The sequence below is a fragment of the Sorex araneus genome, chromosome 6, assembly GCF_027595985.1.
Source record: "Sorex araneus isolate mSorAra2 chromosome 6, mSorAra2.pri, whole genome shotgun sequence".
NCBI lineage: Eukaryota > Metazoa > Chordata > Mammalia > Eulipotyphla > Soricidae > Sorex > Sorex araneus.
The window spans coordinates 101,666,651-101,678,678 of NC_073307.1; the positions used below are offsets into that span (position 1 = coordinate 101,666,651).

The 12,028-nt window shown below is 43.8% G+C and overlaps 1 protein-coding gene and 2 pseudogenes across 4 annotated transcripts in view; all 3 read left to right on the plus strand.

Annotated features, from left to right (window-relative positions):
* Nucleotides 1–12,028, plus strand: part of FCHSD2 (FCH and double SH3 domains 2) — a 248,452-nt gene that overhangs the window by 40,226 nt on the left and 196,198 nt on the right. The window lies entirely within an intron of this gene.
* LOC129406304 (small nucleolar RNA SNORA66) lies at nt 3,737–3,857 on the plus strand (annotated as a pseudogene).
* On the plus strand, nt 8,715–8,859 carry LOC129406365 (small nucleolar RNA SNORA48; annotated as a pseudogene).

Here is a 12,028-nt window from a genome sequence, read left to right on the forward strand (position 1 = left end):
TTTGGCATCTCCGCAGATGCCAGAGGTGGTGGGGTTGAGCTGATGGCATGGTGGCAGCTATGGGGGGAATGAATGTGGCTGCCCCAGCTTTGGCAGGGTGGGGACTTGGCACACATCCCTCCCGAGAGCACCCCAGAGTTTTCAGCCTGGAGGCTGGTGTACTCATGAATTTTTGTAGCTAGTTAATTTCTTCCAAGATTTAATCCTCAGTCTGTGAAGCTGGGTTGATGGCTGAGCATACATGGTGGAAGTTTCTTACGGGGTTTTTCTAGTTACAGTGTTGACCTTTTCCCCTCAGCTTTTGGATTATAATTGACATACAGTATTGTTGAAGTTTAGGGTATATATTATGAAATGATTATCTAGTACGCTGAGCTAACACATCCATCATATCACATAATTATCTTCATTTTTTTAAGTGATGAGAATATTTAAGGTCTCTCTTCGCAGTGTCTAGTGTGTAATATAGTGTTCTTAACTGCAGTGACCATGCTGTGCCTGAGAGCCCAGAACTTTGTTTTTCCATTAAAATTTTTTTTTTTAATTGAATCACCATGAGAACAGTTACAAAGCTTTCAGGTTTAAGTCTCAGTCATACAATGATCAAACACCCATCCCTTCACCAGTGCACATGTTCCACCACCAAGAACCCCAGTGTACCCCCCTCCCACTCCCCACCGTGCCTGTGTGGCTGATGATTTTCACTTTACTCTCTCTTTACTTTGGTTACATTCAATTTTCAACAGAAAACCCACTATTATTATTTGGAATTTCCCCCCAATAATCAGACCTGCCGAAAAGGCATCATTAGATAATTTGTTTTCTATTGCTGATAATGAAAAGCATATGATGTCGCATGGCTTTGATAGCAGCCGCGTGGTTTTGGAATTCTGGTATTTTAGTAATTAAGTCCAGAGGTATTTCTGAGAGCAGCCGCTGTGTTCCAAGATTGGTTTGTGTGCCTCTGGGATCATGGTCATTCAGGGGCGGAGGAGCCGTTCCTGAGCATTTTTTTTTTTTAAATATCCAGAAAGGTTGCATGACCCCATAAGTGGCCGTACAATTTGGAGAAATAGTCCTGGTCCCCACATACTGGAGCCATGTTTGTAGAAGCTCATGGTCGCTGGGATTCCATCTGGAGAAGGCGGGGAGACTGCACCTGCTCCATCTGGGGCACCCCGGTGTTATCAGCTTAGTCTGGGGTCTGGAGCATTCTCTGGCATTGTAGAGCCCTTGTTTTTCCATTTTTGGACAACACTCAGGTCTCTCCCTCTCCCCTCTCCTCTCCTCTCCTTGCTCAGGGGAACATACAGGGTACTAGGAATTGAACCTGGGTTAGTCAGGTGCCTTCACCCCTGTGCTGTATCTCTGTCCCTGATCGAACCACATGGTTCAATTTAGCATAATGTCCTCAAAATCTACCTATGTTATCAGAAATTATAGGATTTCTTTTGTTTGTTTTTGGGCCACACACCTGGTGATGCTCAGGAATCACTCCTGGCAGTACTTGGGATCATATGGGATGCCGGGGACCAAACTCGGGTCAGCTATGTGCAAGGCAAATGCTTCCAGGATTTCCTTCGCTTTTATGGTTGAATGATATTCCTCTTTGTGTGTGTTTGAGAGAGAGAGAGAGAGAGAGAGAGAGAGAGAGAGAGAGAGAGAGAGAGAGAGAGAGAGGTAGAGAGAGGTAGAGAACAAGAGCATACTTGCAAGCACATATGATACTTGCTTTATCTGCACATCCATTAACACTTAGGCTGTTTGTATGTCTTGACTATTGTGAGTACTATTGCATCGAGCATAAGAGCATGGGAGTCCAGCTGTCTCTCTGAGGCAGTAATTTTATTTCCTCCAGATAAAGGCTCAGAGTTGGGCTACTGAATTACACAGATGGTAGTTCTGTCTTTAATATTTAGGGGAACTCCTCTATTATTTTTCACAATGGTGAAGTAATTATGTTTCCACCAACCCTGTGAATAAGGCTACCACGATCAAGGGCACACCTGACACTTGCCTGCTAGTGATGTCTGCAGGTGCTGTCCTGAAGATTAGGAACCAGGCAGAGAGCCTTGGGGTTGTTTTTTTTTTTTTTAACCACTGAGATACTCCTGTGACTTCGACATTCTGTAATTCTACCTGGAAGTATTACTCATTTCACTGATTAACTATTTTTATTAAATTTCAAAAAATTTCAGTTGCAGGCCAGGGAGATTGCTTCAGAGTCTGTTGTCACTTCCCTTGCAACCCGGGCCATGTGAACTCAGCCATAGGAGACGGCTCCTGGGCAAGTGTCAGCTCTCGCTCTTGTTCCTGCCACCCCAGAGGCCTCAGTTTTGCCAGTGAGGCTTGTTTGGGGGGGATTCTTAAGTTAGTATTGCTCTGTACTTCTTCGACGATGAGGCGAAAGTCCCTCTACCACTCATTCTCCTGACTTTGGCACACAAACTTTTCAAACTTGGAAAGTATGCTTGAGAAAACGCATTCTCTCTGTCCCATGCCCCATTCGGTGGAGGGGGTACATTTCACCCTCTTTCTCCACTTAATTGTCTTCTCTGGCTTCCTCTTACATTGCATGTTTCCTATTTTAGTTGGCGATCATGTTCACATTTACTTATTCTTTTTGTTGCTTTTGGTCATTTCTGAGATTTCAGATTTTGCTCTGTCATCTAAGACCAGAAATACTTAAGATGGATTTTGTTGGTTTGTGCTTTGCATTTTCATTTAGTCAAATATTTAAACTGGATTAAAGCTCATAATTATAGACTGGAATGTAATATGTTCACTTATTTAACAAATAACTTTTCTAACGTTTGCTGTGTGCCAAGTCTGTTCTAAGTGCTTTGCAAATATGTACTCATTTAATCCTCATAATAATCTTATGAGGTAAGAGTTCTTTTTATTCCCATTGAATCGATGGAAACTGCAGCATTATCAGGAAATTTCACTTGCTCAAGGTTACCGTAAATAGAATCAAGAGCACAAGCTCTGGTCCGGAGAGGTGGTGCAGGGGTTAAGGCATGTGCGTTGCCTGTGGCCAATCCAGTTGGATCCTGAGTGTAGCCCTGCAGGTCTCCACACCCCAGCACCTTCAGGTGTGGCCCTAGAGGCCCCCACCTCAGAACAATCAAGTGGCCTGGATTACCAGCGCCATGTAGAGCCGGAGCAGTTCCGGCATTCTCGGGTCCTCAAATTGAACTGTGGGCAGAGAATCTCTGGGAAGAGTTCTCGGGCCCCTCGACCACTGCTTGGGAGGGCACCATCCTTCCAGTAGAGGAAAGAACATAACAGCATGTTCTTCCCGCCCGACCCTCCTTTCTTTTTCTTTTTGGGGGCCACAACTGATGGTACTCAGGGTTTACTCCTGACTCTGTACTCGGGGATCACTCCTGGTGGGGCTCAGGGGACCATATGTAGTGCGGGGAATTGAACCCAGGCCAGTTATGTGCAAGGCATGGGGCCTGCCTGTTGTACTGTAGCCGTTTGGAAAGCTTGGCATCATGTGTTTATACCTCCTGCTAATGAATTCCTCGATAGCCCAGGTCCCAGTCTTCATTCATCTTTATGTTCTGAGTGTATGTAGTAGAATATCTGAAATCCAGAAGATTCTCAATGAATGTTATTCATAAATTAATATTTCAAATTAGGAGCCAAATAATTTGTCTGCCAGACTGTATAGCTTAAGTTGTTCATTTGAATTGCCTTGCTTAGAAAAACATTTTTTTCTCCCCTTTGGGTGCAAACTCAAAAGAAGAGACTCAGAAGGGAGGCAGACCAGTTCTGCTAAAGTAATTACAGTGACAGAAATGTAAGGACTTTAGATGCCGTGAGGTTGTCCATTCTATCCTAGTACAGGGTAACTGGAAAAAAAAAAAGTTTCACATTCTCAGGTCATCGTTTTAATGATGCTCCCATATGTGTGTTAATGATACCTCTTAAAAAAGTCATCATGTTCCTGAGTGACATTGTAAATGTTTCCTTCTGGGAGAGTCAGTGTACTTATTCCTTTCTCCAGTTTTCTACTCGTAAGAAAAAATCACTTAGGGCTGGTGAGATAGTACAGGGGTCAAGGTACTTGCTTTGCATGTAACCAACCCTGGTTTGATCTCTGGCAGCACATATGGTCCCCTGAGCATCGTCAGGAGTAAGCCCCAAGCATCTCCAACTGTGACCCCAAACTCCCTTTCCAAATACATTAATTTTATTATTCTATTTTAGTTATATTTCATTTGTAAGACAACAAACTAATAGGGTAAAACTGTAGTTATCAGCTTATAGTTCATTTTTATTGCTAAATGATATGCCATCATAAGAATCTATCACTGTTTATATCCCTGGTGGATACCTGCTTTGGGCTAGGAATAATAAATGGGCTATAATTTTGTATATGCATATGTGTGTATTTCTGGTTATCAGACCTGGGTCCTCAGACATTCAAGGCATGTGTCTGTTGCAGGGCTGCATCGCTGGCTTCTAGAAATGTGTGAACATCTGTTCTTGGATCAGTTGGTAAATGCCGAGTGTTAGAATTTCTGTTGTCAGGGTAGATGTATATTTAGTTATATAAGAAATACCAGATTTCCTCCCCTGCCCCCTGCAAGCGGTTGTACCATTTTGTATTCCTACCAGCATGTTTTGTTGTCCTGTATCTTTGTAGATACTTAGAGTTTTTAGTTTTTAAAATTTAAGCCATTGTGTTGGATTTGTTTATTTTTAACATTCATCATAATGGGTTACTGATATCCTATCTTCATTAGCACCGTTACTAGTTCAAACATTCTTGGATGTAGTGGCTGGAGAAACAGCACAGCCAGTAGGGCACTTGATTTAAAAGCACTGACCTGGGATCAATCCTTGGCATCCCTTATGTTTTCCCTGACCACTGCTAGGAGTGACTTCTCGAGTGCAGAGTAGGTAGCAACCCCTGAACGTCATCGTGTGTGTCAAATAAACAAAAGTAAATCAGACGTTCTTAGCTGTTCTGTTTATCCTTGCAGCCAAGTTAGGGAGTCACCAAGACAGACCATGCTTGCTTGCTTTCCCTCCCTCCCTCCCTCCCTCCCTCCCTCCCTCCCTCCCTCCCTCCCTCCCTCCCTCCCTCCCTCCCTCCCTCCCTCCTTTTGGTTCTTGGGCCACACTTAGTGGTACTCAGGGTACTGGCTCTGCACTCAGGGATCACTCCTGGTGGTGTCCACCCCATAAATGGGTGCCAGGGATTGAGCCCAGGTTGGCTGGGTGTGAGACACATGCCTTACCAACTCAGTTGTTTCTTTAGCCCAATAGTTCTTACTTCTGGCACTAATTGTGAGTTGGGAAGTCTCTTTGACCACCCTTCCTTCTGTCATTACTTATAAGATCAGAGATCCCATGATCCCCTTTGGGTTTGATAATTCATTTGACGGACTCAGAGATCATCCTGAAAATTTCTTCAGGATTTTGATACATTACTAGGAAGGCAAGTATTTAAAGAGCAGCCAAGAAACGCATGCTAGTCAGTCAGATATGACTGACACACTGCTACAGAAGTTGAGTTGAATCTCATATGCTCCCCTTCTACCCCTACTGCAATAAATCTTACTGCTGGCATCATAGACTGGTATGGCCCAAGTCCCCAGGTGAAGAAAATCAGTCTTATCAGGTATGGCATTGCAGAGGTTAGAGATTAGCTCCCAGAAGCCCAGGGTAGCTCCAGAGCCCTCTCTGGGCAAGGTTAACTCTTAACTGCACTTTCACACTGAGTATGGCACCCAAACCAGAGAGTTTTAAAAACTGTTTGATTTTTAAAACTTAATCACACAGAATAGTTGTCTTAATTCATATTGTCCATGACCAAGCTCAGAAACAAAATGGCCCCTCCCCCAATAATGTAGATTGTGGGCCAGAGAGATAGGATAAGACAAGGGGTAAGGCCTTGAATGACCCTGGCTCCATACCCAGTCCAATTCCTGGCACCACATATGGTTCCTGATCACTGCTGAGAGTGATCCTTGAGCATAGAGGCAGGAGGAAGTCCTGAGCACTGCCAGATGAGGTCTAAAACCAAACAATTTGATTGTGGTCTGGGAGATACCTGGGTTCACTTCCCAGGACTACATCCTGAACGTTGCTGACGGCACCCCTGGAAGCCTGAAGCACTGCCAGCTGGCCTCGGAGATCCGTGGTGCTGTCAGGCCTGAGCAGAGCAGAGCCAGTATTGTGTCGTCCTCTGGCCTTTGTGCTGAATCTGTGACCCGGCTGACCGGAAATCACTCAGTAACTACTTTACTGAACTATTTAATACAAACTTGCAAAGAGCCTGAGGCCTGATTCTATAGTTTTCATCCATCCATCCACCTATCCTTCCTTCCATTCATTCAGAAGCATTCATTGACCTTTTGCACCATTTAGGTACTGTGTTATTTGTATATACGCAGGCATGCATGTTCATTCCCGCAGTCAAGTCCACAGATGATTATGGTACCTGAAGCAGATCCTACGTTTCAGGATGCCGGAGAACTTCAGGGGAGGGCCGTTTCAGTCCCGAGTGGGGACTCAGGAAGACTTCTCAGTGGAGGCTTGTGTGTAACCTGAATTTTGAAGCGTGAGGAAGACTTAGGTCCAGTAATGGGAAGGGCTTCCACGCATCAAAGACTGCATTTGCTGGAGTGTGGAAATGTGAGGCCCTCAGTCCTTTAAAAGTAATTTAACTGGGTCCTTGGGTGTGAAAGGGGGATTACTGGCATGAAGCCACAGTAGCGTCAAAGTCCTGGTCAGCAGCAGCCTCTTTGTAATGTTATAGGAACTTACTTAGGTTTTTAGTCTGGAAAGAAGAGGTATTGTTTTTTGTTTTGGTTTGTGTTTCGATTTTTTTTTTTTTTGAGGCCAGAGTAACAGCAAGAATGAGAGTCAAGACCAGGCCTCCTTTTTCTTAGAAACAAAAAATATGGCACATGTTCTTTCTGGGTGGGGTGGTGCAAGGTGCTGAACTCAGCCCTCACACATGCATGGCAAGTACTTTAACCTCTGGGTTACATCCTCAGCCCTATTCTTTTCTTTCATTGCTGTTAACATAAATTGTTCACACAGTAGTGAGGAACATTGAATGATGTTCTTAGAACCTACATAGGTTATAAAGCAATAGAAGACTATATCCATGCAGTGGGGTATTATTACTTAGTTGCAATATTTAGTTATTGTTAAACAGAATGTTTATAAATATTATAACTATTATTAGTTATTAAGGACTGGGGTATTGGTACATGCTACAACTGGTTAGCAGTAGTGTTAACATGTGCACTTGTGTTGCACCATGATTCCACACCTCCACCAGTGCCAAAGTGCTAACGACCCCCCCACTGTTCTCAAGTCACTTGTAATGAACCACTTCCTTCTCCATCCCCCCAGACACCTTTTTTAAAAAGCATTTGATGGCTGAGTGTGTTTATGTGTTTCTTTTCCCCTCCTCCTTCCCTTTGCAGCTGTGCCCTGGGGGGGAGCGGTGGGGGATGGGGTTGCACACATGTTTGACTGTGATACTCACACCTCCTCAGCTGAGGTGCTCTCTGGGTGAGGCCACACCCCAAATTTTGGTGCCACTTCACTCGTCTGCCTTGTGCACTGAGATTTGCACTCCTTAAAATCCTGTGCTCTCATGTGGCTCACCAGGGCTCCTACTTCTGGGCCACTGGGCTCCTGCATCCTTTTAGTTGAAATGTTTGTTGACAGTTGCACTGCTTTAAAATTTTAAAAAATTATTTATTTTTCTTATTGAGTCACTGTGAGAATCACAGTTACAAAGCTGTTCACGAGGTTTTTCAGTCATACAGTGTTCAAGCACCTGTCCCTCCACCAGCGTACATTTCCCACCAGTGACCCCAGTTTCCCTCCCCTCACCCCCCCACCAGCCTGTCCATCCATTTATAAGCAAATTTCATGACTTCATTTTTCCTAACAGCTGCATAGTATTCCTTGTATAGATGTACTAAAGTTTCTTTATCCAGTCACCTGTTCTCAGGCGCTTGTGTTGTTTCCAGATTCTGGCTGTTGTGGATAATGCTGCAATGAACATAGTGCAGATACCGTTTCTGCTGTGTGATTTTGCACCCTCAGGGTGTATTCCCAGAAGTGGTATTGCTGGGTCATATGGAAACTCACTTTCTAGATTTTTAAGGAATGTCCACATTGTTTCTCGAAAACGTAGGACAAGTCGTCATTCCCACCAATAATAAATGAGAGTCCCTTTCTCCCTGCATCTGCGCCAGCACTGGTTGTTCTTTTTGATGTGTGCCAGTCTTTGTGGTGTGAGATGGTATTTCATTGTTTTGATTTGCATCTTCCTGATGATTATCGATGTAGAGTTTTTTTTTTTTTTTGCTTTTTGGGTCACACCCAGCGATGCTCAGGGGTTACTCCTGGCTTTGCACTCAAGAATTACTCCTGGCAGTGCTCAGGGGACCATATGGGATGCCGGGGATCGAACCCGGGTCGGCCACGTGCAAGGCAAACGCCCTACCCGCTGTGCTATCGCTCCGGCCCCCAATGTAGAGTATTTTTATCATGTGCCTTTTGGCCATTTGTATTTCTTTTTCTGCTCCTCCTCCTCCACCTGCTCCTCTCTCTTTCCTTCTCTCTTCTTCCGTCTTCCTCTTTCCTCCTTCTTTTTCCTCTTTTCTTCTTCTCTTCCACACCCGATGATACTCAGGGGTTAGTCTTGGTTCTGCACTCGAGTTATTCCTAACCCCTGGCAGTAGGCAAAGGGACATCTTATTGGTGGTGTTGCTCTTTCTTGTATCTGTCAGGGGCAAAGCAATTAGTGCTTTCTTCATCTTAGCTTGTTGACTCTGTTGGTGGCAAGAGCTGTTTCGTGCTTGGGGCATATTAAAAAAAAAAAAGGAATTACTCCTGGCAGTACTCAGGGAACCATATGGATTAAACCCAGATTGGCCGTGTGCAAGGCAAATGCCCTACCTGCTGTACCATCGCTCTAGCCCTTGCATTTCTTCTTTGGAAGTGTCTGTTCATTTCTTCTCCCCATTTTTGATGGGGTCAGATGTCTTTTTCTTGTAAAGTTCTACCAGTGCCTTACATATCTCAGACATTAACCCCTTCTCTGATGGATATTGAGCACCAACTTTTTTGTTTGTTGCTTTGGGGCCACACCGCAAGATGCTGGAGCAGCGGGTGATACTCTCAGCTTTGTGTTCAGGAGTGTCTCCTGATAGTGCTCAGGGAGCTCTGCAGTGCTGGAGCTGAGAGCTGGGTCTCCTGCAGGCAGTGTGTACTCTTCCCATTGGATAAGTCTTCAGCCCAGCACCCCTTCTTACGGTGCTCAAATGCCTTTAACTTTACTACTACAGAAGGAGTGACCTGAATTTCTGTTGCACAAGCAGCAGGCAGAAATATTCAGCCCCCTTAAAATACGCTGCAGTCTAGCTGAACATTATGGCGCCATGAGACTCGGCTGCAGAAACACGAGGCTTACGCTTGGATCATGTGGGACTCTGGACTTTTAAACTGGGGACCTCATGTTTGCAAGGCAGGTGCTCTAAGTCACTATGCTGTTCCTCTGAGCCGTTGGCAAATATTCTTTGAGTTTCCTCCCTCTCTATGTATTTTCCAGATATTTTGTATCTGCAGGTATCTACATTTAACATTAAAGTGAGATCTTGCCTTAGATACTATTTATAAGCTTTTATGAAATGCTAAAAATGTGACTTCCTCTGTAGTACTTACACTTCTGACCTGTCAGTAGGTAAGTCTTCGTGTCATGATTTGTTTACAATCTGTTATTGTTACTTGATGTCAGTCTTACTCACTGCAGTATCATCAGTACCCATATAATATCTGGACCATGATAACCAGTTTGTCTGTTTCTTACACCATATTCTTTTTAGAGCCATATAGGAGTCATAAGAATAAATAGAATGTGGTTTATTTTGAGAAGTTTGTTTAACTTAATTTTTAAAATGTGCAGTAGAAAAACAATGGTGCAGCTGTTATGGAAAACTTTGACACTTCTTAAAAATGTAAAAATAGAATTGCCATATGACCTAGAAATTCTGTTTCTAGCCAAATAACTAAGACAACTGAAAATACCTCTACATAGAAACTTACAAATGAGTGTTTATAGCAGCCTTTTTCATAGTAGTGAAGACACAGGAGGAATGTAAATGTCTGTCAGTGAATGACTGATTGAGCATCTATAATTTAGTTATATGCTGTATAAAGATATTTTGGTCAATGACTGACCATTCATCTGATGGTAATTCCCAAATTACTGTTACCCAGTGCTGCTGTGGGCTGGAGTGATAGCACAGCGGTAGGGCGTTCACCTTTCACGCAGCCGACCCGTGTTCGATTCCTCCACCCCTCTCGGAGAGCTCGGCAAGCTACCGAGAGTATCACGCCCGCATGGCAGAGCCTGGTAAGCTACCCGTGGCTTATTGGGTATGGCAAAAACAGTAACAATAGGTCTCACATTGAGAGACCTTACTATGCCCGCTCGAACAAACTGATGAACAACAGTATGACAGTGACAGTGACAGTGCTGTTGTAACACACAGTGCTAATGTACTGCAGGAACAATAAGAAGTCATGGATATGCCACCTTCATGCCCACGATGCTCTCGTGCATTTCTTGACAGTGACTTGAAGTACTGTTTGGAGAATAACATACATTGTTTATATAACAGTGAAAACCAGTGAATGTTGCATTTCTTAGAACCTATTTAGATAAAAAAAAGTCACACAGGTCTATATCCATGCAGTGGGATATTACGTGGCTCTGAGGAAATGAAGTATTGGTGCATGCTGCAGATGGATGAGCCTTAAATATAGACTAAGCAATAGCAGCCAGACGCTAGAGGTCACATATGATCATATGCTTTTGAAATACCAGCATAAGCAGACCTTTAGAGACAAATTTGAATAGTTGTTGCAAGGAGACAGGGTGTGTGAGTAGATAGTGATTACTTACCTAATGGTTAATGAGTATACGGACACTAACAAGGTTTTTTCTTTTCTTTTTTTTTTTTTCTTTTTGGGTCACACCCGCTAATGCACGGGGTTTACTCCTAGCTCTGCACTCAGGAATTACTCCTGTCAGTGCTCGGGGTACCATATGGGATGCTGGGAATCGAATCCAGGTCAGCTGTGTGCAAGCCAAACACCCTACCTGCTGTACTATCACTCCAGCCCCTAACAAGTTTTAGAGTAGGTAAGGGTGGTGGAGGTTGCATACATTGTGAATGCTGTTGAATTACACTTTAAAATGGTTCATTGGCGGGGCTGGAGCAATAGCACAGCGGGTAGGGCGTTTGCCTTGCACGCGGCCGACCTGGGTTCGATTCCCAGCATCCCATATGGTCCCCTGAGCACCGCCAGGAGTAATTCCTGAGTGCAGAGCCAGGAATAACCCCTGTGCATCGCCAGGTGTGACCCAAAAAGAAAAAAAAAATGGTTCATTGGGAACCAGAATGATAGTTCAGTGGGTAGGGTATTTGCCTTACACATGGGTCGACCCAGACTTGATCCCTGACATCCCATATGATCCCCCAAGCACCACCAGGAGTGATTCCTTAGTCCAGAGCCAGGAGTAGCTCTTGGGCATCACGGGGTGTGACCCAACTCCCCTGGCCCTCAAAAAGAAAAAAAAAAGATAGTTCACTGAATGTCATGTAAGTTTCTCTTCAGACATATATGAAACACACACACACACACATACATATACACATACACGCACACATGCCTATGGATTGTAAGGTACACAGTAGCTAAAACTTATGTAGCTCTTACTATAGTCAGTATACCAAAAAAAAATAACAGCGTAAGAAATAATAGAAGTATAAAAGTGTTTACCTTAGACCTGTGAAATAATAAAATGTGCTTGGAAAGTGTGTTCATGACATACTGCATATAGTGGCCTTACTAACTTTTGTAAAAAACTGGAATGATGGAAATGATTTGACTGCATTTTCATGTTGAGGAACTGATCACAGTGTGATTTTTTCCTTGTTTCCTGTGGTCTGGTCTCTGGGGTGGTTAAGTTCAG